Here is a 24,509-nt window from a genome sequence, read left to right as displayed (position 1 = left end):
GCCACAGACCATACTGGGCCTGTGCAGTATGCTCCTGGTAACATCAGTGGGAGCAAGGACAGGCAACGCAGACACAGTGGTTTTCAGACTTTAAAGTCTGAAATTCCAGCAGTAAACCGGAGGCAGGGCCGGAGCATCGGTGAGTGGCTGCACGAGCAAAGGATGTCTGCGGGGGACCATTAGAAGCCCCGGGTAAGTTCAACTCATTTTCCCCCGACCCCCTTACAGTACTACTTTAAACTCGTTTTATGGAAAAGAGCAAAGTGACCCACACTGCAGTAGTTTATTAGTAGTTTGTTCACATCAATAGATGTGAATAACAATGGCCAACAGCAGCTATAGGATAGGTCCACAATATGGCTCAAAACTGTCCATTTTAAGAAACGTACCACTCCTGACCAACAGACTTGTTGACAGAACCTATGTTAAACATAGGATCCATTCTGAAATGTGCCAACATTTCCTTTTTGTCCAGCATCCATTGTGCTGATGGCAGTAATGGAACACGAAGTCCCAACCTGCACAATTTTACCAGACAAAAGTCACACATGTCATAGGTAGATTTCTGATGCAACTGACACAACGGAGCAACTTTGAACAAGGGGGTTTTGTGTTGTGGACAGTGACAGGTATTGCAGTTAGACAAAGGGGTAAAACCCCAGAACAGCAGTCTGTCGCTGTTTTGTTTCTTGTGTCTTGTACAACTTTTTATTGTCTAATGAAACATTAAAAGAGATAATTAATACACTGGAGGTGCGGACTCCTGAAGTAGGTAACTCTGGTGCATGGCGCTCAGTGCCGAACGCGCCATGATGTGCGCCCCACGCAAGAGTAATTCAGGGATCCGGCGATCGCCAGATCCTGGATTACATCTCCTTCCGAATTGCTACAACTCGGAAGAGAAATAGTATTTAATGCCTCTGGGGAGTTTAGCAGCAGCAGGGAGAGCCGTCATTTGGCCCGCCCTGTGCCTAACTCACCAACGGCGTACATATATGTACGCCCAGCTCCATACAATAATTATGTACATTGTTCCTTGTGAGAACAAGGACTGAGTCTGGACACACCAACATTTATCATTTTGTGCCATGTGGTGGCTCCTGATCCCTTACTGACAATGGACAGCGACAGCACAGTCGCCTGGTATCATAAGTACACAAAAAATGGAAAAATGGATAAATGTAACAATAAGCCTTTATGCAGATAAAGTGCTGGTTTGTTCTGGACCCCGGCCTTTCCTTACATACAGTACAAAATAATGGCTTTGCTTCTTATTTATCATACCCCAGCTCGAGGTCAGACTTGTCAAACCCCTGCCCCTCTAAACACACGCTCTTCCTTCAGTTCTTGAAGAGCAGAAGTCCTGTTCTTGTATGTAGAGTTCCAATATGATGGCTATGGAGATTCCCTGTAAAGGCAAGATTAGCAGGAGGGAGGCAACCTCCTCTAGAGAGGACAAGTGCCAGAGCATTTAACCAGTGTGACTCCATTGGTACCGATTTGGAGAGTTTGGGGAACAGTGACATCCTGAGTCCTCCAGCCTGCAAAATCTGCACCTGAGCAGTTAGTGTGTCTACATGCACAGCGGCCACATGCAGGGTGGAGCAGACCGCAAAGGACACCAGGTAGGATGCAGGAATAGTGGGAGATAACAAGATGACAAGCCTGAGGAGGAACCAGGAGATAAAGAACTAGAGCCCAAAGCCCATTAACCTGACAGGAAACAGGACAGCAGGACCAGAAGGTAGAAACCACAAAGCTACATCTGTGGTTAAGGCGAATGGTCGAAGAGTTAATACATAAATGCGTACTAAATGTATTACCCACTTGGGTCTCTAGATAAACTGGTCATAGTCTATGCAATAATAATAGTGGGATGAAATTCAAGTACACTATACTGACAACATGGGCTTCTGCAATAAAATATAGCCTTTATTACAACATGCTAAAACATTTTTATATTAAATTCCCTAGAAGGGATAATGAGCAATGTCCCCACAGTGCACACTGTATATCTGAGTGGTTGTTAGCCCAATCTCCTCAGAGATGATTTAGCAGATTTCAGATCTGCAACCCAGTGGATTGGATTCCCCTCTGATTTGAATATTCTCTGTCTAGCTAATAGGAACAGAAACCACACAACACTCAAATTGGTGGAAATGCATCTCATAAAGTTTATATTGCATGTGATATTTGGGATACAGGTACAGACATTGATGAGCTACAAAAAAAAAAAAAACAAGATGTACAGACCAATTCAGCAGTATAAAGCATTAACCCTAGAAAACAATACCCACAATATATACATTATTATGTAACTTGAATGCAGCTTCCCAATATGTCCTACAATATAACCCACATTTCTCAGAACCATTACATCTTACCCAGGCAAGAGAACCAGCAACTCCAGCATCAGACCAAAGAAGACAGAGACTAGAAGCCGCATGCTGAAAGACTATATACTCATTGACTCCACCCCCTCACCACACATCACTTCCCTTTAGGAGGCTCAGTGTCATTGGCCTCAATTCACTAAGATCATGCTGGAGATAATAAGGCAAGAGAAAACTTACCACCACACAGTGAGAGAGTTATCCTATCTCTTCATTCCTTAAGTTACCTTCTCTGTAGTTAAGTTACCTCCTCTGTAGTTATTTTCACATGCAGTTAATTAAAAGCCTGTCTTTAACTTTAGAATTCTGGAGTTATTTTAAGGATTAAAGAGTTAACTTAAAGACAGAAGAGTTAACTTTAGGTTTGCCAGAGGTAAAATGCTTCCTGAATACTACATGCCTCATCACCATGGTGATAACTATAGAAACGTTATTAACCTCCTTGCCGGTTATCCCGATTTTCAAAAAAAAATTCTTACTGCACGCAGCTAGCACTTTGCTAGCTGCGTGCAGTTTCCGATCGCCGCTGCTCACCGCCGATTCGCCGCTACCCGCCGCACCGCGCCGCCCCCCCCTCCAGACCCCTTGTGCAGCCTGGCCAATCAGTGCCAGGCAGCGCTGAGGGGTGGATCGGGATTCCCTCTGACGTCCATGACGTCGGTGACGTCATCCCACCCGGTCGCCATGGCGACAGGAGAAGCCCAGCAGGAAATCCCGTTCTGAACGGGATTTCCTGCTTACTCTGAACGCCGAAGGCAATCGGAGTGGATAGGGGGATGCCGCTTGTCAGCGGCTGTCATGTAGTGAGCCCTGGGCTCGCTACATGATTTGAAAAAAAATAAATTAAAAAAAAGTGCTGCGCTGCCCCCTTGCCGCCAGAATTGTAACGGCAAGGGGGTTAACCACTTGCCGACCGCCCACAGCCCATGGGCGGCGGCAAAGTGGATGCCTTAAGGACCGCAATACGCCTTAGGGCGTTGCGTCCTTTTCCTATGCTGGGGGAGCGATCGCGTCATTGATGACGCGCGCTTCCCCCGGCAACTGGCTCCGCCCACCCGCCGTAACATCCCGCCGGCCATACGGAAGCGCCGGCGGGATGTTAACCCCGCGATCGCCGCTACAAAGTGTATAATACACTTTGTAATGTATACAAAGTGTATTATACTGGCTGCCTCCTGCCCTGGTGGTCCCAGTGTCGGAGGGACCACCAGGGCAGGCTGCAGCCACCCTAGTCTGCACCCAAACACACTGATCTGCCCCCCCCGCCCACTGATCGCCCACAGCACCCCTCAGACCCCCCCCCTGCCCACCCCCCAGACCCCTGTTTGCACCCAATCACCCCCCTAATAACCCATCAATCACTCCCTGTCACTATCTATCAACGCTATTTTTTTTTATCTCCCCCCCTGCCCCCTCCTGATCACCCCCCCACCCCTCAGATTCTCCCCAGGACCCCCCCAGACCCCCCCCCCCTGTGTACTGTATGCATCTATCCCCCCTGATAACCTGTCAATCACCTATCAATCACCCATCAATCACCCCCTGTCACTGCCACCCAACAATCAGCCCCTAACCTGCCCCTTGCGGGCAATCTGATCACCCACCCACACCAATAGATCGCCCGCAGATCCGACATCAGATCACCTCCCAAATCCATTGTTTACATCTATTCTCTCCTCTAAACACCCACTAATTACCCATCAATCACCCATCAATCACCCCCTATCACCACCTGTCACTTTTACCTATCAGATCAGACCCTAATCTGCCCCTTGCGGGCACCCAATCACCCGCCAACACGCTCAGATTGCCCTCTGACCCCCCTTATCAATTCGCCAGTGCATTAATTACATCTGTTCTTCCCTGTAATAACCCACTGATCACCTGTCAATCACCTGCCAATCACTTATCACCCATCAATCACCCCCTGTCACCCCCTGTCACTGCCAACCATCAATCAGCCCCTAACCTGCCCCTTGCGGGCAATCTGATCACCCACCCACACCAATAGATCGCCCGCAGATCTGACATCAGATCACCTCCCAAATCCATTGTTTACATCTATTCTCTCCTCTAAACACCCACTAATTACCCATCAATCACCCCCTATCACCACCTGTCACTGTTACCTATCAGATCAGACCCTAATCTGCCCCTTGCGGGCACCCAATCACCCGCCCACACGCTCAGATTGCCCTCAGACCCCCCCCCCCCTTATCAATTCGCCAGTGCATTAATTACATCTGGTCTTCCCTGTAATAATCCACTGATCACCTGTCAATCACCTGCCAATCACCTATCACCCATCAATCACCCCCTGTCACCCCCTGTCACTGCCACCCATCAATCAGCCCCTAACCTGCCCCTTGCGGGCAATTTGATCACCCACCCACACCAATAGATCGCCCGCAGATCCGACATCAGATCACCTCCCAAATCCATTGTTTACATCTATTCTCTCCTCTAAACACCCACTAATTACCCATCAATCACCCCCTATCACCACCTGTCACTTTCACCTATCAGATCAGACCCTAATCTGCCCCTTGCGGGCACCCAATCACCCGCCAACACGCTCAGATTGCCCTCTGACCCCCCCTTATCAATTCGCCAGTGCATTAATTACATCTGTTCTTCCCTGTAATAACCCACTGATCACCTGTCAATCACCTGCCAATCACCTATCACCCATCAATCACCCCCTGTCACTGCCACCCATCAATCAGCCCCTAACCTGCCCCTTGCGGGCAATCTGATCACCCACCCACACCATCCGATCGCCTGCAGACCCGCAGTCAGATCACCTCCCAAGTGCATTGCATCTGTTCTCTCCTCTAAACACCCACTAATTACCCATCAATCACCCCCTGTCACTGCTACCCATCAGATTAGACCCCCATCTGCCCCTAGGGCACCCAATCACCCGCCCACACCCTCAGACCCCAGCCCTGATCACCTCGCCATTGCATTACTTGCATCTATTCCCCCCACTAATCACACCTTGAGACACCCATCAATCACCTCCTGTCACTACCTGTCACCCCCTAGCACACCTACCCATCAGATCAGGCCCTAATTTGCCCCGTGTGGGCTCCTGATCACTCGGCCAAACCCTCAGATCCCCCTCAGACCCCCTTCTGATCACCTCCCCAGTGCATTGAGTGCATCTATTTTCCCCTCTAATCACCCCCTGAGACACCCATCAATCACCTCCTGTCACCCCCCTAGCACTCCTATCCATCAGATCAGGCCCAATACAACCTGTCATCTAAAAGGCCACCCTGCTTATGACCGGTTCCACAAAATTCGGCCTCTCATAGACCACCTGTCATCAAAATTTGCAGATGCTTATACCCCTGAACAGTCATCTATAGACATTTGGTTTCCAGACTACTCACGGTTTTGGGCCCGTAAAATGCCAGGGCGGTATAGGAACCCCACAAGTGACCCCATTTTAGAAAAAAGACACCCCAAGGTATTCTGTTAGGTGTATGACGAGTTCATAGAAGATTTTATTTTTTGTCAAAAGTTAGCGGAAATTGATTTTTATTGGTTTTTTTTCACAAAGTGTCATTTTTCACTAACTTGTGACTAAAAATAAAATCTTCGATGACCTCGCCATACACCTAATGGAATACCTTGGGGTGTCTTCTTTCTAAAATGGGGTCACTTGTGGGGTTCCTATACTGCCCTGGCATTTTAGGGGCCCTAAACCGTGAGGAGTAGTCTAGAAAACAAATGCCTCAAAATGACCTGTGAATAGGACGTTGGGCCCCTTAGCGCACCTAGGCTGCAAAAAAAGTGTCACACATGTGGTATTGCCATACTCAGGAGAAGTAGTATAATGTGTTTTGGGGTGTATTTTTACACATACCCATGCTGGGTGGGAGAAATCTCTCTGTAAATGGACAATTGTGTGTAAAAAAAATCAAACAATTGTCATGTACAGAGATATTTCTACCACCCAGCATGGGTATGTATAAAAATACACCACAAAACACATTATACTACTTCTCCTGAGTACGGCGGTACCACATGTGTGGCACTTTTTTACACCCTAAGTGCGCTAAGGGGCCCAAAGTCCAATGAGTACCTTTAGGATTTCACAGGTCATTTTGCGACATTTAGTTTAAAGACTACTCCTCGCGGTTTAGGGCCCCTAAAATGCCAGGGCAGTATAGGAACCCCACAAATGACCCCATTCTAGAAAGGAGACACCCAAAGGTATTCCGTTAGGAGTATGGTGAGTTCATAGAAGATTTTATTTTTTGTCACAAGTTAGCGGAATATGACACTTTGTGAAGAAAAACAATTCAAATCAATTTCCGCTAACTTGTGGCAAAAAATAAAATCTTCTATGAACTCACCATACTCCTAACGGAATACCTTGGGGTGTCTTCTTTGTAAAATGGGGTCATTAGTGGGGTTCCTATACTGCCCTGGCATTTTAGGGGCCCTAAACCGTGAGGAGTAGTCTTGAAACAAAAATGACCTGTGAAATCCTAAAGGTACTCATTGGACTTTGGGCCCTTTAGCGCAGTTAGGGTGCAAAAAAGTGCCACACATGTGGTATTGCCGTACTCGGGAGAAGTAGTATAATGTGTTTTGGGGTGTATTTTTACACATACCCATGCTGGGTGGGAGAAATACCTCTGTAAATGACAATCTTTTGATTTTTTTACACACAATTGTCCATTTACAGAGTTATTTCTCCCACCCAGCATGGGTATGTGTAAAAATACACCCCAAAACACATTGTACTACTTCTCCCGAGTACGGCGATACCACATGTGTGGCACTTTTTTGTACCCTAACTGCGCTAAAGGGCCCAAAGTCCAATGAGTACCTTTAGGATTTCACAGGTCATTTTGAGAAATTTCGTTTCAAGACTACTCCTCACGGTTTAGGGCCCCTTAAATGCCAGGGCAGTATAGGAACACCACAAATGACCCCATTTTAGAAAGAAGACACCCCAAGGTATTCCGTTAGTAGTATGGCGAGTTCATAGAAGATTTTATTTTTTGTCACAAGTTAGCGGAAATTGATTTTAATTGTGTTTTTTTTCACAAAGTGTCATTTTCCGCTAACTTTTGACAAAAAATAAAATCTTCTATGAACTCACCATACTCCTAACGGAATACCTTGGGGTGTCTTCTTTCTAAAATGGGGTCATTTGTGGGGTTCCTATACTGCCCTGGCATTTTAGGGGGCAGTATAGGAACTATATTTCTCAAAATAACCTGTGAAATCCTAAAGGTACTCATTGGACTTTGGGCCCTTTAGCGCAGTTAGGGTGCAAAAAAGTGCCACACATATGGTATCGCCGTACTCAGGAGAAGTAGTATAATGTGTTTTGTGGTGTATTTTTACACATACCCATGCTGAGTGGGAGAAAGATCTCTGTAAATGGACAATTGTGTGTAAAAAAAATTAACAAATTGTCATTTACAGAGATATTTCTCCCACCCAGCATGGGTATGTGTAAAAATACACCCCAAAACACATTATACTACTTCTCCTGAGTACGGCAATACCACATGTGTGGCACTTTTTTGCAGCCTAACTGCGCTAAGGGGTCCAAAGTCCAATGAGCACCTTTAGGCTTTACAGGGGTGCTTACAATTTAGCACCCCCCAAAATGTCAGGACAGTAAACACACCCCACAAATGACCCCATTTTGGAAAGTAGACCCTTCAAGGTATTCAGAGAGGGGCATGGTGAGTCCGTGGCAGATTTCATTTTTTTTTGTCGCAAGTTAGAAGAAATGGAAACTTTTTTTTTTTTTCCTCACAAAGTGTCATTTTCCGCTTACTTGTGACAAAAAATAATATCTTCTATGAAATCACTATGCCTCTCAGTGAATACTTTGGGATGTCTTCTTTCCAAAATGGGGTCATTTGGGGGGTATTTATACTATCCTGGAATTCTAGCCCCTCATGAAACATGACAGGGGGTCAGAAAAGTCAGAGATGCTTGAAAATGGGAAAATTCCCTTTTTGCACCATAGTTTGTAAACGCTATAACTTTTACCCAAACCAATAAATATACACTGAATGGGTTTTTTTTTAATCAAAAACATGTTTGTCCACATTTTTCGCGCTGCATGTATACAGAAATTTTACTTTATTTGAAAAATGTCAGCACAGAAAGTTAAAAAAATCATTTTTTTGCCAAAATTCATGTCTTTTTTGATGAATATAATAAAAAGTAAAAATCGCAGGAGCAATCAAATAGCACCAAAAGAAAGCTTTATTAGTGACAAGAAAAGGAGCCAAAATTCATTTAGGTGGTAGGTTGTATGAGCGAGCAATAAACCGTGAAAGCTGCAGTGGTCTGAATGGAAAAAAAGTGTCCGGTCCTTAAGGGGTAGAAAGCCCTAGGTCCTCAAGTGGTTAAAGACAGGAGATTAGCTTAGTGAATTGAGGCCACTGGCTGAAACTTTATCTCCGCCTAAGGTCAGTTAGCAGGAAGTGAAGTCTTTTGTCTTAGAAAGGTGCTCTAAGAATGGTGCAGTGCCTGCCCAACAAAAGCAAGCTGTGAAACACACAGTCCATTTCTTACAGTGGTGTAATACACCATAATAACCCTGTCTGTAGCTTACAGACATAGAAAAAATTGTGACAAAAAATAGTTCCATACAAGGAGCAAAGTTCCTTTTGCGTGCTATTAAAAGTTTGATCACATTCCACATTGCTGGATCCATTATCTATTGTGTAACTATTCCGCCATGATTTCTTTGTATTACTACAGTCATGTAGAAAGGGTATTAATCCATTAATCTTATTCTCTGCTGTGTCACGCCAGGACGATATCCATCCAGTTTGCCTTAGTGCAAATATGTATAACATAAAACGGTCTCACCAAATAATTTCCACTGTTCCGTGTGTCGTCAAGATGGTGTCTCATCGACCAGGACTGTGTATACCGTATAGCTGCGGGTGACGTCTCACCCATATCATGCACAGCCCAGAAATTGCACTTAGACCCGGCTGGGAAGTAGTCCTTTAATCCACCCCGCCACTTCTCAAACGGTATTGGGGGGGTCAGGCAGCTATTGCAGCGATTGAAGTGTCCATCTGTGAGGAGGATTGCGCATATAGCGTCTACCAGTTTCACCGGGCACGCCGGCTTTCTCAAGACTTTTTTCTATGTCTGTAAGCTACAGACAGGGTTATAATGGTGTATTACACCACTCATATACAATGCCCACTGTGGGGACATTGCTCATTATCGCTTATAGGGATTTTAATATAACAATGTTTTAGCATGTTGTAATAAAGGCTATATTTTATTGCAGAAGCCCATGTTTTCAGTATAGTGTACTTGAATTTCATTCCAGTAGTATTATTGCATAGACTTGGTTAATGGGTTATTCAAGGTTTTGGTCAGTTTAACTTTACTATTAAACTGGTCATAGTCATATATTTTGTAAAATAGCAACTTATTCTTTAAAAGAAAGCCAGTCAGAAATGCCCTTGTCTGGCTCGGTGAGATAACATATGTGAGAGTGCAAAGCTGAAACTAGTGTAATATGTGACAATCGTCCTTTCAGCCTCACATTGCACAGATTTCCTAGTTTGCTCAGCAAAAAGTCAAAAAGTGTCCATCAAAATTGGATATATGCATGCACCCTAAAAATGGCCACTAACTATACAATTTTCTGAACAATCATTTACAAACAATTTTTTTTTGTATGAACAATCCGAAATGATGATTTGGGACCTAAACCATTCCAATCAAATTAATGAAATCGATCGGAAAACGTAAACAATCGTTCGGCAAATTGTATCATTAGCAGCCACCTTTAGTCTAGTCTATTGTTGTCAGGGTCATTGTGCTCTAAGAACGGTCCTCTCAGAAATCTATCAGACTCTGTTGGTGTATGGAGAAATATATACTGTATATACAGCTATATCAGGCCTTGCTATCAATCCATGGTGCGTTAATAAAGTAAACCTTTTATAAACTGAAAAAAAAAAATAGTCTCTTGCTGGTCATGTAGACAATCATATAATCACAAATTTGCAAACCTTCCAGCAAGACTTGGTATCATCCAGAATAACCCAAGGAAGGCTTGAAAACATTTGCCACACACTATGAGACTTACCATATATTCTCCAATGATCTTCAGGCCTGAAGAACCTCAGTGAATCACACCCAGTGTGTATGTAGAAAAGGATTTTTTGTAATTATCATTATATAACATACTGCTATCACCTCCCTTGGATAAGACATGGGTGCATAATGTAATTGTCACAATTAAGGAGTTAGCAGCCGCGGTGGATAGCTCTACCACCGCGGCTGCCTCTTCTCCTCTGCCTCCTGTGCCTCGGGCATCTAGCACGCCGAGGACGGGTTTGTCCGCAGCCCACAGGTTCGCAATAGGGCATGCGCACGAGCATCGCCGCGACCTTTATGCTGGGAGGAGAGGCGTCAGCTGACCGAAGGGTCGGCTGACGTCACGGGAGGCCCCGGCCGCTCCTGATTGGCTGGGTGGCGGGGGTGTGCCTCAGGGACTCCTCAGCTTCAAAAGAGCTGAGGAGTCACTAGCAACTTGTCTGCTGTTGCGATCACTTAGTGTTAGCGCTCAGACCTTAGTTAGATCCGGTGTGCTTTGATCCGGGAGGAAACCGGGGATTTCACGCAGCTTAGGATTGTGCTTTATACTGTTTACTATCTGTATTTGACTCTGGCTCGTTCTGACTACTCTTACTCTCAGTGATTATGTACCTTTGCACATCTGATCCTGTTGCCAACCCAGCCTGAATACAGTTCTGTCTCCTGAATCTGTACCTTTGCCCATCTGATCTTGTTGCCAACCTTGCCTGTTTATCGTTCTGCCTCTGCCTCCTGCTATTGTACCTGATCTGCCTGTCTGTTGCCGAATCAATTAGTCTGACCTCTCTACTCTCACCAGGGAGCCCTTGTCTCTGGTGAGGGGCTCCGTACTGTTAGTACCCACCAGCTCCTCTGGTGAGGTCTTGTTAAACCTATCAGTACTTACTGTTTGCACCAATCACTACATACAGTGCAATAAAGTGTGACTAAGGTCACGGTCATTCCTGAGTGTTGCTATATTTGTATTATTGGTGATTCTGCAGATCACCATATAATCAGATATAGTATCTGCATTGTTTGGTGATACTGCAGATCACCAAATAATCAGAACTTTGTATTTGCTGACACCAATCGTTACAGTAATCAAACAGATACTCTTTACTGTTAAAGTGGACCTGAACTCTTGCACAGGACAAAAGGAGAAAATAGATAAATGCACCCTGTATGTATTTAGAGATTTTAGCCTGTGTAATTCCCCCTCATTTGGTGTAATCGCAAGTTGTAATTTGATCTCTCCCCGGTGTCACATTACTGCCATGGCAGAGATGGCAGATAAGCTCATTTGAAAGCACAGAATGATAACAAAATGTATGCTTCCATGAATCAGGAAGTAGAAACACTGTAGATTTATTGTAGGATTTGTATCAGCTGTAACAAAAAAAGTTTGTTTTTTTATTTAAAGGTTATTATACTGTTCCGTATCTTTTAGAGCAGAGAGGAAGTTCTGAGTTCAGGTTCCCTATAAAAAAAAAAAAGTATAGATCACAAGAAAGCGGACTTATATGGGAGACTTTAGTGAAGTAGAAGTTACCCGGACACATGTATCCATCTAAGCAATTAGTGATTAAAACAAAATGACTATTATTCATATCTGTTTAAAGAAAGCTGAGTCATCAACTCTGTGACATACAGTATAGGAGTGGATATAGAATACTCATCAGGAAGTGTCAATTTCCTGTGACTGATGGGCCCATTAACTCTACGGCTTTTGTTTGGTCTAACATAGAATTATATATGACAAGGTCCATACATTTAATAGGTCATCCTGCCACTGGAATCTGTTATACTCTAATCGGTATTCTATAGCTACAGTACTTTGTTGTATCTACTATACTTATGTATTTGTTATACGTATGTTGTTTATATGACAGCTCTGTAAGAAGCAGTGTGTATATTTTTAAAGTTGATTTTATGTCACAGAAATAGTGTCTCTGCTTTTTCAAGTACGTGGATAAAATTATTATTATCATTTTTTAATATTTTAATTTCAAGTTGATTAGTTGGCTGATGGTGTAATGGTTAAGGGCTCTGCCTCTGACACAGGAGACCAGGGTTCGAATCTCGGCTCTGCCTGTTCAGTAAGCCAGCACTAATTCAGTAGGAGACCTTTGGCAAGTCTCCCTTACACTGCTACTGCCAATAGAGTGCGCCCTAGTGGCTGCTGCTCTGCTCTGGCGCTTTGAGTCCGCAAGGAGAAAAGTGCAATATAAATGTTATTTGTCTTGTCTTGTCTAGTGGGATATTTGGGTCCAGGTAATATAGAGGGTTACTTTCTACTAAAAATCTAATGTTTAGGATGTGTAGGGATTACAGTTTCTATTCAGTAAAATGTATAGCCTTACATCATTTATTTCAGCCCAGGATAGTGCCTGATGTACTTATCCTTCCTGCTCTTCCCTCTTCTGTCTGTCCCTAGCTGAGCTGATAATGGAGTTCAGAGGCCACTAGGGCCATGTGGTGATACCCTTAAAGTGAACCGAGCATCATTTTTAACACCCAGGGCAGCTCTATAGCAAATAAAAAATGTATTCTAAAAATGTGGTTTATTATTTTAAAAAACTTTCATTTTACCTCATTTTTTTACATCTAAGGGTTAAAATAGCCACTTTGTCCGTCCGTAAAGGACCTGCGGACTCTAAGCAGGAGATGGTGGAAAGCAGATAAGAAATCACCTCATTAGACTTAATTGACCACAAACAAACCCCCATTGTACTTCAAACAGAAAACATCAGTTACAGTTGAAGAATTTTACACCTATCCTGGATAATAGCAGTAGTAAAATAGCAGGGGTTGTACTTCTGAACAATGGCAGCCCTTGCAGCTATTTGAAGCCAGGAGCTGCTTGGATCCCTTTAACATTCCTCTAATCACCCTTGACCAGAACCCCACCCCCCAGATAGCAAAGTATTGCCAGTATAACCATCCCTATCTCCTCCCTTGCCCCAAAGCAAGGTTATCGAATGTAGTACTTGTCCCTTACCTCCAATAGCAAGCATGTCCAGAAGTCCCCCACATACACAAACACAAATATAAAAAAGTGTGGCCAGTATAACAATCTCTATTGCCTCTCCCTTCTCATAGCAAATGTGTCCAGTATAGTGCGGCTCCCGCAGTCCCCCTAGCAAGCATGGCCACAACCTCATCCCCATAGCAAAGTGTGGCCAGTATAACAATCCCTAACTTCTCTCTTTCACTATAGCAAATGGGTCCAGTGTAAACCCTTCCCAACTCCATTGTCAACAAATATCAGTAATAAGCAACATTACTACAAAAAAAGTATTATTGGTTTTGTTTAGCCTGGTGAGGTTGGAGGTTCATGGGGTAAGAGAGGGATGACACCATGAGTTTCCGCACCAGGTGAAACCAACCTGGTCACCTTATAGTTGAATTCGTCAGATGATATACCTGTGTCCAAAGAGCTGAGATTTAAGAGTGAATTTACAGGTTAAAAGAGTTTGAAAATGAAAAAAAAGAAAATTTCAGAGAAGGGAAGAGGCTTATGATGAGTTTTGGATGCAAGAGAGTAAGGATGTGATCAAAACACAAGACAGTAGCTGGTCCTGCAAGTAGGGGAACCTATAGTTAGATTAATATTCGGAAACTAGTAAGGAACTGTAAAGAAGAGATGGACTGTAGAGAGCTTTGCAGATTAGATTTAGCAATTTCATCTGTGTTCTCTGTTTAATTGTTAGACAGTTCAAGAGAACAGGAGCATCTGAGAAGCAAGATGAGGAGGTGATGAGTAGAGATGTCAGCGAACCCCTCACCTTGTACTACTTCTGGGTCGCTATGACCCGGAGTAGTACGGCTGTGCTGGGCCGGCGGTGCACGTCCTTGATCGCGCGCCTGTTGCTGGGCACTTTCTGCGCATGTGTGTGACGTCATGAGTGACGTCACGCTCATGCACAGAGAGTGCCCGGCAACAGGCGCGTGATCAAAGACGCACACCACCGGCCCAGCGCAGCCGTACTACTATGGATCATAGCGACCCGGTCCGGGCAGTTTCTAGGCTAAAATGCACCCAGGGCGAGTGTGTAAAAATTGCGCCCCCCCCCCAAGCAAGGTATGGGTGCCCGCAGTATAGGTTAGCCAGGTCTAGTTGCACTTAGTATAGGTCCCCCCAGTATAGGTAGCCAAGAATAGATATCCCAGTATAGGTAGCCAGGCATAGGTGAGCCAGTATAGTTGCCCCCGCTATAGGTTAGCCAGGTAGGTGCCTCCAGTATAGGTAGCCAGTATAGTTGCCCCCAGTATAGGTTAGATAGGCAGGCGCCCCCGGTATAAGTTAGTTAGGTAGGTGCCCCAGTACAGGTTAGCTAGGTGGGTGCCTCTAATATAGGTAGCCAGAATAGTTGCCCCCAGCATAGGTTAGATAGGTAGGTTCCCCCCAGTATAGGTTAGATGGGTAGCTGCCCCCCAGTATAGGTTAGATTAGGTAGGTGCCCCCCAGTATAGGTTAGATTAGGTAGCTGCTCCCCAGTATAGGTTAGATTAGGTAGCTGCCCCCCAGCGTAGGTTAGATTAAGTAGGTGCCCCCCAGTGTAGGTTAGATTAGGTAGGTTCCCCCCAGTATAGGTTAGATAGATAGGTGCCCCCCAGCGTAGGTGAGATTAGGTAGCTGCCCCCCAGTATAGGTTAGATTAGGTAGCTGCCCCCCAGCATACGTTAGATTAGGTAGCTGCCCCCCAGTATAGGTTAGATTAGGTAGCTGCCCCCCAGCGTAGGTTAGATTAAGTAGGTGCCCCCCAGTGTAGGTTAGATTAGGTAGGTGCCCCCCAGTGTAGGTTAGATTAGGTAGCTGCCCCCCAGTATAGGTTAGATTAGGTAGCTGCCCCCCAGCGTAGGTTAGATTAAGTAGGTGCCCCCCAGTGTAGGTTAGATTAGGTAGGTGCCCCCCAGTGTAGGTTAGATAGGTAGGTGCCCCCCAGCGTAGGTTAGATTAGGTAGCTGCCCCCCAGTATAGGTTAGATTAGGTTGGTGCCCCCCAGGGTAGGTTACATTAGGTAGGTGCCCCCCAGGGTAGGTTAGATTAGGTAGGTGCCCCCCAGTATAGGATAGATAGGTAGGTGCCCCCCAGCGTAGGTTAGATTAGGTAGCTGCCCCCCCCCCCTTCCAGTATAGGCTAGATTAGACAGGTGCCCCCCGGTATAGGATAGATAGGTAGGTGCCCCCCAGCGTAGGTTAGATAGGTAGCTGTCCCCCATAATGGAGGGGGGAGCCGGAGCCGCTGGGAGGGCAGCCCGACCTCTCCCTCCCTCTCCTGGGCCACCCTCCGTGCTCCCCCCTCAGATGCAGAGCGCAGCAGCAGCAGCCAGGGAGGAAGCGCTGTAAACAACATACCTCCCTGCGTTCCAAGCGCTGCTCTCTCGCCGCCGGTCTCTTCCTCTCTGCCTATACGATGATGCACACGCTGGTTCCTGTTAGCCGGAACTAGTGTGTGCATCATCGTATAGGCGGCAGAGAGGAAGAGACCGGCGGCGAGAGAGCAGCGCTTGGAACGCAGGGAGGTATGTTGTTTACAGCGCTTCCTCCCTGGCTGCTGCTGCTGCTGCTGCGCTCTGCATCTGAGGGGGGAGCACGGAGGGCGGCCCAGGAGAGGGAGGGAGAGGTCGGGCTGCCCTCCCAGCGGCTCCGGCTCCCCCCTCCATTTCAGCGCCCACCTCCCAACAGCGCCCCGGGCGGCGGCACGGGCCGCACGCAGGGCCGGGCCAAGGCAGAGGCTGGAGAGGCTCCAGCCTCAGGGCGCAGTGTAGGAGGGGGCGCACAATTCATTCAGTTGTCATTCCCAATTGTGTTTGAAGCAGAAAGAAATAAGAAAAGGGGATACATGGCAGTGACTGCAAGTCAGATAACTAGAGATTAAGGTATTAGGGAGGTTGGGGGCCCTGGGGCGCCTCTTAGTCTAGTAGCAATCAGTGTGTGACAGCTGGGGGGAGGGATGGAGGGGCGCACTTTGGTGTCTCAGCCTTGGGTGCTGAAGGACCTTGTCCCAGCTCTGGCCGCACGGCGCTAAAAACGGGCCTGGACCCGGAAGTAGTAGCGGCCCATAGAGGTTCGCTGGCGAACTGTTCGCCAACATCTCTAGTGATGATCTATAATTGAAGTCCAGCGCACATCTCCTATTACCACACACACAGTCCCAGTTTTGATTTCCTTGGCGTTTGCTTCAATCTTCTCAAATTCCACCACCAGAAATCACCAATATAAAGTGCACTCACCAGATACAGAGTGACCACTATCAGACTGGTCAATCAGCGCTCATCTCCAGGTTACCCCAGCACTTTAGGTCCTGGTCCTGCTATCGTTCAATCCGCATCCAAAATCACTTGCCCAGATTAGTAATTAAGGATATCATTATGGTTGCTTATGTTTGGTGTCCAGTGAGAGATACCAAGAAAGTTATAATGGGCCGCCGTGATTATAAATTATAATGACATTGTTTTATAGAATGCAATGAAGCAGAATATAAAGATTTTATGGGGAGGGATAGAGTGGAATGGGTTAATGCTATGAGGGTACAACAATATGGTAATGATGTGAGGAATAAGTGAATTTGTATATCAACCATGGGTTTGACTGATTACTGAGAAGAACTGTAGATGGGATCTGATTAATATGTATTGTTGGTAAGATATGTCTGTATAGAATTTTATAGGTGTATATGGTATCATGTAAACGGGCTTTCCCCCTGTATATAGACTTGCGGAATTAATTTCCGAAAGATTAGGCTGAAGGAAAGTGGGTGTGGATGCGGAGAGGCCGTGTATAGATATATGGTTTCTCCGCACGTAAAAATACGGAAAATTCACCCATTATAATGAAGGTTGCCTGTACGTATTATTACGGAACTTGGTTTTAATTAGGAGGGAGGGAACCCGACCAATAGGAGTGAGGTAGTGGTTTGATGTGGGAGGGGATCGTGAGAAAGTACGTGCTATGCACGCTGAGTAGTCAAGAGTGATGGACAGCAGCGGGAACCAATCGGAAGCTACCGATTGGGGACCAATAGGAGTGAGGCAACTGCATCCAATGAGGTGGAGCGGCTGACTTAAATATCCCAGTGTGGCGTCCAATACCTATGCTCCTGATGAGTCACGAGGCAGTGACGAAACTTGTCGAGCGGGGAATTGGACGCACTGGGAAGTAAACAGCGGCGATTGGAACGCCAGAACGCAGGAACATCACCCAGCCCGGCTTGGCAAACGGGGAAGAGCCCGTGGTAAAAAAACTCTGTGCCTTGATTACAACTTGATGACATGTGAGTGCAATATTTAATAAAATTTTAAGTGGTTTTAAAACAGTATTATGCTATGAGAGGCTCTTGTTTGAGGTACTACTAATCTGGGCAAGTGATTTTGGATGCGGATTGAACGATAGCAGGACCAGGACCTGAAGTGCTGGGGTAACCTGGAGATGAGCGCTGATTGACCAGTCTGATAGTGGTCACTCTGTATCTGGTGAGTGCACTTTATATTGGTGATTTCTGGTGGTGGAATTTGAGAAGATTGAAGCAAACGCCAAGGAAATCAAAACTGGGACTGTGTGTGTGGTAATAGGAGATGTGCGCTGGACTTCAATTATAGAATATCTGTGGAGTATTGCTATACTCAGGTTTAACGCACTTTGCTGATAGTGGGAAACAGATGTATCTAAGAATCAGTGCGCTTTGATTATTTAATAATATCTCTAGTGATGAGTCCAGCAGCAGATTTCACGTTAGATTTAAATGATTCTTCATTGTTTTTGAGTTGACATAAGCAATTTTACTCTTTTTTGTCTGTGAGATTCACATGGGCTTCCGAGTGGTAGTAAATGCAACCTTTCCAGTGGGCAATGAACGCAACATGCTCAACAACCTTTCCATTTAATGGCAGTGAATAGCAGTGGTTGTTTAAACAACGTTACCAGCTTTTCACATGATTTGTATAAATGCCACAGTAGATCCTGTAGCCTCGTCTCTGTGTAGATGCTACATGTAGCGTCCCCATCAGCTGCGTTTGGTGATTCCGTGTTCCATTTTGGGGCTCAAAACGCAATGATGAAACACCGGTAAACGAAGCTGAAGGATGTCAAATGTTTTTCTGTTCGGCAGCAGAAAAACATTTGGCATCTGCTAACTGAACCAAGCCTTACGCATGATAGTGTTTTCCATCCTGCTTTCTGATATTGCTAATCCCTGTAAATAATTAAATATTAACCACTTCCCTACTAAGGGGTTTTTCCCCTTCTGTACCAGAGCAATTTTCACCTTTCAGCGATCCTTCTATTTATTTGTCAATAACTTTATCACTACTTATCACAAGAAAATGATCTATATCTTGTTTTTTAGCCACCAATTAGGCTTTGTTTGGGTGGTCCATTTCTTTTATTCTAAATGCATTTTCCTGGAAAATTAAGAAAAAAATGGAAAAAATCATTATTTCTCAGTTTTCAGCTATTATAGTTTTAAAATACTACATGCTACCATAATTAAAACCCACACATTTTATTTGCCCATTTCTCCCAGTTATTGCAACATTTAAAATATATCCATAGTTCAATGTACGATGCCAATATTTTATTTGGAAATAAAGGTGCATTTTTTCAGTTTTGTGTCCATTACTAATTACAAGCCCGTATTTTCAAAATTAACAGTAATATACCCTCTTGACATACATATGTAAAAAGTTCAGTCCCTAAGATAACTATTTATGTACTTTTTTAATTGTCTTTTTTTTTTATTATGCAAAAGTTTTATTTGGGTAACTATGGGAGAGTGTGGAAAGTAAGGAGTTCTCATTGATGCCGGCCATCATTGACATGGGACTTAGATCAATGATATGAGAACTGCGTTCCCATTCACCGATCTCCCCTCTAACCGGCGGTGACGAGTACCCCACCAGGAGCAAGCAGCGGACGTTCACAGCAATAGACGCATATCTATGCCCCTGGGCAGGAACTGAAGTCCTGTGGGGTGGAGATATACTGCCGCAAACGGCATAAGTGGTTAAATTTCAAATACTGTATATCATCAACCCCATCCAATGGATGGCAGAATTTCCATTAAAAGAGCTCTAGTATTAGTAGTATGACTTTACTTTCACCTTCATAGTTGGATGTCTACTCCTTTTTCGCTAGTGGCAGTCCTAGAAGACTAGCATGACAGTGCAATCAGCTGTTTCAAAGTAGATAGGTTACTCGTGAGTTAGGCAATATTATGAAGCAGATTTGGACAATGCTTCCACTTCCTGTTTCAAACCTCCTTGATTTTGATCAGAGAGGGTAATTTCTGTTAGTCATATCAGGCAGCCATCTGTCAGTGTATGGCCACCTTAAGATATATTTGATTGTTGAAATTTGATTGATGAAAATTTAGAACTTATGTTCATGTTAAGGGCCTGATATTTTTTTATTTTTTTTTATAAAGTACAGTATTATGGTGTGACAGCAAACACACTACAGTGTCTATTTCACCAATAAACTCCCTTTAATTTATTTTAGTGATTGCTTATGCACATCTACATCTCATTTAATCCATAACATTAAGATCCCAGATTTACTGCGGTCATAACTTGTAAATAATGTGAGGAGAGCAGGAGCTATTGCAGCTACAGGTAGCAGATGTTTTATAGCCTGCTGCACAAATGCAATATATCACTGTCCAACTAAAAATAATGAAGTGGAAAAACTGGCAGGTGTCATGTACACCATCTCTGTTTCACCTTATTGCATTTCTTTAACTTGGGTACAGTCACAAGCAAGTGCAAATAATCTGACTTAAAGAAACAGTACACTTATAAAATCCACAGGTTACACTATTTTCTAATTTTCTTAAAGGACCACTATCCTGGCAAATTGTAAAATTTAAAATTCATGAAAACACAAATAAAAAGTAATTTGACCCAGAATAAAATGTGCTATAAATTACTTTTTCCTATGTTGCTGTAACATACAGTAGGTAGTAGAAATCTGACAAATCTGACAGATTTTGAACTAGCCTATCTCCTTATGGAGGGTTCTCAGGGTTTGTTTATCTTCAAAAGTACCTAGTGAATGACAGTTGCTCATTCCAACTGCGAGAATAGTGTGCAAACAGGTAGAGGTGTCAGCCTGCATCTTTCCAGGGAGTGCTTTTGTAAAAAAATAAAAATAAATAAGTAAAATACTGAGAATCTCCCATGAAGAGATGGACTGAATTAAACACCTGTCCATTTCATCTGATTTCTAGTAACTACTGTAAGTGACAGCAACATAGGAGGAAAGTAATTTGTAGCTAATTTTTTTCTGGAAGAAACATACTTCTTATTTGTATGTTTATATGTAATTTAAATTTTACAATTTTTCCGTGATAGTCGTCCTTTAAGAATTAGTATTGGACAATGAGGCACTACATTCCTTATATCTAACTGGTATTTAGGGCAGCTTCATCAATTTCATCTTATTGGTAACTTTAATTAAGATATTAGTCATGTACAAGAACTGACTTGAAATAATTATCATATACATAGTGAAGGGTCATCTAAGCTATTATTTAGAACAACCCTGTACTAAATTAAATGCAGCAATTATTTTGCTAATTACATTTTCTAATCTATTTTGGTACCTCTTTCATGTGTTTGCAGTCCTATCATCCTCTTTGTGAAGCCAGTGAACTTTAATACTGTCCTTCCATGGAAATAGCCACCTTGGAAAGAAGAAAAGACAAGTTCATCACCTGCTATTAGCCTTCAACATTCACCTGCTATATCTTCCTTTGTGGAAAGATACGTGCATAGGGCAGCAGGTCTGGCACCCTACCCATATGCTACCACAAAACACAATTAGCACAATTTTGCCAGGTTAAAGGTGCTCTCCATGGTGCTGAGCCCCTTTTTTCTGAAAACACAGATTCAACAAGGGGAAACATATATTTTGAATCCATCTTGACTAGGCTGTATGGACATATTCCCTCCCTCCTCCACCTCTTCCTTCTTTTGTGCTACATCTCCATTTCCCCTCCTTCTTCTCTCTCCCCTCTCTTTCTTTTCTACAACTATGGAGTGGATACACTCCAATGAGCAGCTCAGGTCCCTCACACCATCTACTGCTAGGTGACGGGTTAAGACTATGGCCTCAATTCACTAAGCTTATCTCATGTCTTTAATAACGTTTCTAGAGTTATCACCATGGTGATAAGGCATGTAGTATACAGGAAACATTTTACCTCGGGCAAACCTAAAGTTAACTCTTCAATCCTTAAAATAACTCCAGAATTCTAAAGTTAAAGACAGGCTGTTAATTAACTGCGTGTTAAAATAAATACAGAGGAGGTAACTTAAGGAATGAAGAGATAAGATAACTCTCTCACTGTGTGGAGGTAAGTTTTCTCTTGCCTTATTATCTCCAGCATGTTCTTAGTGAATTGAGACCTATGTTCTTGGGTATTATCAAGATGGGCCCAAGATTTGTCCACATTCTGCTCAATGACCCAGACCATTGGAAAAAGGCCAATGACTAAAAAAAGGCGTGTCTACCAAAGGTCTTCAAGTTTTGGGGAACTCTCAGTTGATGTTTCCATGTACACTCTATCAGTATCAATGTTTTCTTTATGCTATATTTTGAACTACAAGATGTTCGTATCTGTACTGTTCAAAGACAAAAACTTTCAATAAACCCTTTGAAATACAAAAATGAATCACCCCTCCTGAGTATGTCATGCAACCTGGTATCCCTGTGACAGGGACCAGTTCCCTGCTATGCCAATACCAACTTGCATGACCTTTAGCAAAGGGATGGATGTTTCCGAGACACTACAACAAATGGCCACTCTGCATTACTGATCAACATATATGCTAATCATTGCTGTATATGCTGATCACAGTAGAGCGAGGGAAGACAGTTGTTGTAGAGTTCTGGATACAAATGATAATGATGACAGCCTTATGTGCAGTGACATGAGAAAAGACAGAGAAGCTCAGTGGGGAGTCCCAGCTAATTTATTCATATAGCTGGTTAATTGCCCCATATTAGCCTCACTTCTGTGTTTGCTGTGTGCCTGTCTCCTGTTCTCACCTTGATCTCTCTTTAGGTTGCCATTAATGATCCCCCGATTGATCAATCTTCTGGTTCAATTGTTCAGGCCCACTAACGGAAGGGAAACTGCTAACCAATCTGATTAGATTAATGGAATCGATCTGTTTTTTGGACCCATCCTATCAATCTGATTGGATTGGTTAACGCTTTTCCACTTGTTAGTGGACCCAAATCATCCTTTTTGAATGGACATAAAGATCGAATCAGACGATTGATTATCTGGGAGATTGTATCATTAATGGCCACCTTTCCTCTTACCTCTGTGAAAGAGGACAGCTGATAAATGCTGGTAGATACTGTATAATCTCTTCTGTTCGCCTATGTACCTCTCTCGCACACACTTAATAATAAAGGTGCATGGTAATTTGGGATGTATCTGATATTAGAATATAAAGATCATGTTTGCCAATATTCAGTATCGTCTACCCTAACTCCCAAAATAACACTCCTTTATGTATGCCTAACACCAACCCCACAGCCAACGTCTAACAATACCCCCTCCCCCACCTACGCCTAAGCTAACTCTTTCTAGAGTACATAGTCATGTCACTGACTGTCCTAAGGGGAGCTCACACTCTGATCCTCCATAGACATAGCCTAATATCCTATCATATTTTTATTATGTATTTATTAAGCACTGACATCTTCTGCAGCACTTTCCAGAGTACACAGTCATTTCACTGACTGTCCTCACGGGACACAATCACAATCTAATCCTACCATAGTCATAGTCTAATGTCCTACCATATTATTATTATCATGATGTATTTATTTAGCACTGACATCTTCTGCAGCCCTTAAGAGTACAAAGTAATTTCATTGACTGTCCTAAGAGGCGCTCACACTCCTATCCTACCATAGACATAGCCTAATGTCCTATCATATTTTCATTATGTATCTATTTAGCACTGATATCCTCTGCAGCTGTAAGATCCTCGGGGCACTCATGGCAGCGGAACCGCCGCTGATGTCACTGAAGCACATGTCGCTTTAGCTCCCATTGGATAGGCGGTGGACGTGCTCTCAGTACGCGCTATGCCACTGTAAACAATAGCCACGTGTGTGTATGGCATGTCAGCTGACCTGCTGACATGCTGCAATGTCATTGGTTACTTAGGATGCTTTTGCTTTCTGATTGGTTAGTCCTTGTATTTAACTCAGGTGAGCGCCCCCAGATATCACCCTTGAAAGCATTAGCTTTGGCTTGTTGCTGGGTATGCGCTCACAAAGCCTTTTGACTCCTGTCGCCGATTTTGCCTTGTATCTTGACCACGTTTACTCTAGACTGATTATTTGGTGCTGACTCTGCTTGTATCCTGACCACGCTTTATTAAATTACCCATTGCCGACTCTGTTTGTTTCCCGACCATGCTCTATTGGATTACCTGTTCCCGACTCTGCTATTGTACCTGGACTCTGTCTGTTTGCCGCCTGGATCGACCTCTGCCTGGATAAGGACTTGCAAGAACGATGCCTGGACTGACAGTTGGCTAGTTCTGACTATGCTATCTCTAAAGTGCCTGATCTGCATACCATTACTCCTGCTTGCAGTCATCTGACTCTCATCTGGATTGCCTCATCCTCCAGGCCTCAGGTGACTATTATATTTGTGATACTGTGCCTTGTATGATTGTTATTGGTTCTGTTTGGTGTATACTATCTGTCAGTCTGTATGCTACTAATCTAATTTCTACCACAGTTTACTGATCTAGCATATTATTACTGTTATTGTAACAGTACATGTTCTGCATTACTTTATAAAATACATAATATGCTGGGCGAGAGGAACACATGCTACCTATAATGCGTAAGAAGTACATCTGTAATCCAATAATAATCCAAACATTTGTATAGCGCTTTTCTCCTGTCGGACTCAAAGCACTCAAGAGCTGCAGCCACTGGGACGCGCTCAAGAGGCCACCCTGCAGTGTTAGGGAGTTTTGCCTT

At 43.9% G+C, this 24,509-nt stretch overlaps 1 protein-coding gene across 1 annotated transcript in view; it reads right to left on the bottom strand.

The window, feature by feature from the left end:
• The window catches only part of TTC27 (tetratricopeptide repeat domain 27), a 564,428-nt gene that overhangs the window by 535,499 nt on the left and 4,420 nt on the right, over positions 1-24,509 (bottom strand). The window contains exon 2 of the mRNA XM_068232111.1: positions 21,094-21,174. The gene's annotated coding sequence lies outside the window, so the exon portion shown is untranslated. The remainder of the gene's footprint in view (positions 1-21,093; positions 21,175-24,509) is intronic.

This window comes from Hyperolius riggenbachi, chromosome 4, assembly GCF_040937935.1.
Source record: "Hyperolius riggenbachi isolate aHypRig1 chromosome 4, aHypRig1.pri, whole genome shotgun sequence".
Taxonomy (NCBI): domain Eukaryota; kingdom Metazoa; phylum Chordata; class Amphibia; order Anura; family Hyperoliidae; genus Hyperolius; species Hyperolius riggenbachi.
This window is presented reverse-complemented; position numbering and strand designations above follow the sequence as displayed.